Source organism: Propithecus coquereli, unplaced genomic scaffold, assembly GCF_000956105.1.
Source record: "Propithecus coquereli isolate 6110/MARCELLA unplaced genomic scaffold, Pcoq_1.0 Scaffold519, whole genome shotgun sequence".
NCBI lineage: Eukaryota > Metazoa > Chordata > Mammalia > Primates > Indriidae > Propithecus > Propithecus coquereli.
Genome location: NW_012151052.1, coordinates 401064 through 405491, shown reverse-complemented (window position 1 = coordinate 405491; position 4428 = coordinate 401064). Strand labels below are relative to the sequence as shown.

The 4428-nt window shown below is 50.2% G+C and overlaps 1 pseudogene across 1 annotated transcript; it reads left to right on the top strand.

Annotated features, from left to right (window-relative positions):
• Positions 1 to 786: 786 nt before the first annotated feature.
• Positions 787 to 1687, top strand: LOC105820323 (annotated as a pseudogene). The gene has a single exon (XR_001138007.1). The product of XR_001138007.1 is annotated as a ferritin light chain pseudogene (transcript).
• The last annotated feature ends 2741 nt before the right edge of the window (positions 1688 to 4428 follow it).

The following is a 4428-nucleotide window of genomic DNA, read 5'->3' as shown; positions in this document are numbered from 1 at the left end:
GGGACTGCAAACTAGTACAACCTCTATGGAAAATAGTATGGAGATTCCTCAAAGAACTAAAAGTAGACCTACCATTTGATCCAGCAATCCCACTCCTGGGTATTTACCCAATGAAAAAAAGTCATTTTTATCAAAAAGACACTTGTGCCCAAATGTTTATTGCAGCACAATTCACAATCGGAAAGATGTGGAATCAACTCAAGTATCCATCAATTCATAAGTGGATTAAGAAAATGTGGTGTATATTTATACCATGGAGTATGATTTAGCCATTAAAAAAATGAATTAATACCTTCTACAACAATCTGGGTGGAACTGGAGACCATTTTGCTAAGTGAAGTATCCCAAGAAAAAACAAGCACCACATGTACTATTTAATTGGAGCTAACCAATCAGCACTCACATGCACAGATGGAAGTAAAATTCAGCAGAAATCAAGCAAGTGGGAAGAGGAAATGGGTGAAAGTATACCTAATGGGTATAATGAACGCTGAGTGATAAGCACACTTATAACTTTGACTCAAGCAGTACAAAAGCAATCCATGCAACCAAAACATTTGTACCCCCATAATATTCTGAAATAACAATAACAAAAAGAAACCCTGTGCCCATTAGCAGTCATTCCCCATTCCTTCATTCCCTCAGCACTTGGATGCCACTAATCTACTTTCTATTTTTGTGAATTTGCATACTCTGGACATTTTGTAACAAGAGAATCATATGATATGTGGCTTTTCAAGACTGCCTTTTTTCATTTAGCATGTTTCAAGAACCAACTATGGGCAGCGCGTTGGGCGGTCTCATGGCTCTGTGTCTTGCTTCAACAGTGTTTGGACGGAACAGACCCGAGGACTCCCTTTCTTCCAACCTCAAACTGCTCTCTGATTTCTCCACTTGCAATCTCCGGGACCAAGATCTCCGAACCAAGAGAAGATCTCTGCTATCTCCTGCTACTGGAGCCAGCTAACACCATTTTTTGTGGTTAGCACCTTACTGCCGAGCAACCATGAGCTCCCAGATTCGTCAGAATTATTCCACCGATGTGGAGGCAGCCGTCAACCGCCTGGTCAATTTGCATCTGCGGGCCTCCTACACCTACCTCTCTCTGGGCTACTATTTCGATCGCGACGATGTGGCTCTGGAAGGCGTGGGCCACTTCTTCCGCGAATTGGCTGAGGAGAAGCGCGAGGGCGCCGAGCGTCTCTTGAAGATGCAAAACCAGCGTGGCGGGCGCGCTCTCTTCCAGGACGTGCAGAAGCCATCTCAAGATGAGTGGGGTACAACCCGGGACGCAATGGAAGCCGCCATGGCCCTGGAGAAGAGCCTGAACCAGGATCTTCTGGATCTTCATGCTCTGGCTTCTACCCGCACAGACCCCCATCTCTGTGACTTCCTGGAGAATCACTTCCTAGATGAGGAAGTGAAACTCATCAAGAAGATGGGTGACCACCTGACCAACTTCCGCAGGCTGGCCAGCCCCCAGGCTGGGCTGGGCGAGTATCTCTTCGAAAGGCTCACTCTCAAACACGACTAGGAGCCTGCCAAGCCCAGCGACCTCTGAGGAGCCCCTCTCAAAGTGTCAGGGCTTCTGCCTGAGCCTCTCCCTCCAGCCACTAGGCAGCTTTTTAACCATCCTGGAGTCCTCTCCCAAGCCTTGGACCAAATGGAAATAAAGCTTTTTGCAGCACCCAGTTGGTGATTTTGTATGTGGTATGAAAAGTGAGGTGTAATCTATTTTCACAAGGATTCTGAGTGAGCTGGGATGGCAGAGAAAGAGGAGTTGGCCCCATCTCCCATTTTCTTATCTGTTCTAAAGCAAGATCCTATCTATAGGGTGTGAAGTTGAGGGTTCTCTGCTTGCCTGGTTGTTAACTGACCTCCCCAGATGATAGACTCAGACTCCAGGGAGTTGAATTTAGTAAAACCTGGGGTTGGTGGCTGGAAGCAGTTACTATTAAATTTCAGTAACCAGAAACAGTCCTGTTTAAGGAGTATGGGGCCAGACATAGTGCCAAGCTCTGAAAGTACTGTCTCTGCCTCAATTCTGGGAGGCAAGTAGAATAGTAGCCCCTTTATATGGGCAAAGGGAGGCTATTACTGTGCAATTTGGTTGGCAAACAGGAGGCACACACCTGGGTCCAACCACTCCAAAGGCTACGCCTTTAGTTCAGAGATCATGGCCTGTATGGTAATCCCAATGCAGGGCACACACTGGACACAGTGGGAGGAATTATGTGAAATTTAGGGCCAAATTCTCCAAATGGGCACTGAGGAATCTTAAAGAGGCCTTAGGAGGCATCTGCTGGGTCCAAGCTACAAAACGAGTCAGCTCTGACCCTCTCCCTCTTTCCCTTCTAGAAGAGGAGTCTAAGTATGGACTGGATACTGGTTCTTTTGCTCAGCACTGTACCCCTCTCGCCAGACTTTAGTGGCCACTCAATTTGGGGGAAGGGGAGGGGTCTCTGTGTCACACCGTGGCCAACAGGAAAGATTAATCACACCTCCAAATCCAAACAATTCAGAGCTTTCTAATTCCCTGAGTAATGATTGGCTCAGAATTGCACATAAGCCTTAGTGAAGATTTGAACTAAATGGAAAAAGATTTTTCCTAAAAATAGAGCCATTCAGAGGACAGTGACAGAGACCACAGAATCATGGAAATGTGCCTTAAACTGGTGCTGTCCATCTGTGTCCAATAGGGTAGCTATGAACCACATGTGGCTACTGAACACTTGCATGTTGCTGGTATTACTGAGAAACTTACTAAATAGCTACATGTGGCTTGTGGCTGCCCTACAGATCTTCATCCTAGTCACATGGCCCCTTTATGTCAAAGATCATGTCAGCCAAATTTTTGCCACTTGCAAATCAAGTCCCAACTAAGCAATCGGAGGTATCTTATGTGAACACTGGAATTTTAGAACAGCAATGCAAGCCTCGCTAGAATAGCAGAATGAGCTAAGGGACCAGGGAGGGGGCAGGGTTCGAGGGGACAGGAACAAGGGCCCTCAAGTGCTCATGTCTGACCACACCTAGGATTCTTAAATATAGATGTATTTTTTTCATCTCTGGATACTCCAATCACACCCCTTCTGGCCTCCCCTTCCCAATTGCAAACCAAGCAGTGCATCAGACAACACAGCACACATGAGGGGGCCCCTCTCTTTCACAGAAGCTGGGGGCAGAGCACAGCTTGGGGATGGAAGAGCCTCGAGGTACACGTGAACCCAGTGGGATCAGGAGAAAGGGACCAGTATGCAGCAAAGTGGTAGAGTTCCAGGTTCGGCAGCCGGGACCTAGAGCCTAGTGGTTTCACAGTGGGCTGGGCGGTTGGGGAGGAGTAGGGGTAGAGGCGGACAGCCAGTTCTGTCCTCAGCAGGATTCCCTGGAGGGCACAGAAGGAGTCTCTCAAGATATGGGGGACTGCTCAGACTCAGGGAAGGAGGAGGAGGGTCTGGTCCAGAAAAAGGCCAGAAAGGTGTCTAGATCACAACTTGCATGTTCTCCAGAAGGCAAGAGGAGCCAAGTGGTTCTGCTACCCCTGGTGTGCCCAGTGTGGGGCACGGCAGGAGCAAAGGTGGAGGGATCCCTCAGGCAGAGCCAGACAAGCCAGGGAAGGCTGCCATGAGCCTATCCTGGAGCCCAAGTTATGGAGTTGAAATGGAGGACCCTCTGCACTCCGTTATTTTAAGTCCCTGAAAGTGCCCTGGCTCTGCACTTGATTGTCCCATTAGCAGGGACACCATATGGTTTGTAGCACCTGGTGGCCCCCAGGCCAGGCTTGAGCACTACGTGCTTTATATGCTGCAGAATTTGCAAGCCACAGAGGGCTGCAGGAGCCTTAGCCTGAAAGCATCCGGCCAGGTTTCCTAAAACCTCTGGCACCACTGCAGAGTAATGGCAGATTGCTGGCTTCTGGGATGCAGTCCAGGGCACAGATTATACATTCTGGACCAGAGAAAGGCACAGCGTTGTGGATTCTGGAGTGTGGGGACTCCAAGAGCGGAGCTGGAAGGCTGGAGTGTATGGCAGACTGGGGGAAGCTGTGGGCCACGCCGAGTGTGGCTTCCACTCGGGATCTGGAGTGGGGTTTGGGAACAGCCTTTCTGTACCCACCCTCCGGAAGAGCTAGGAGTGTGGGGCGGAGGACTTAGTTGCGCTCCTCGCCCAGGGAGCTGGCAGGACTGAGGGGCTCGCTGGGGGTGCTGAGCGAGCTGGAGGGTGCAGTGTCCACCGAGTTGCGCTTGCTCCCGCTGTTGGAAGAGGCAGAGGAGGCACGGCGCGGCCACTCAGGAGCGCGGATGTTGCGCCGGTCCTTGGCGGCCTCCTCATCCTCATCGTAGCGCTCTTCCTCCGGCAGCCCGTCTCGGGGCTCCTCCTCGTTCTCGCTCTCGTGCGGGCTGGAGTGTCGTGACAGTGAGGGCGACG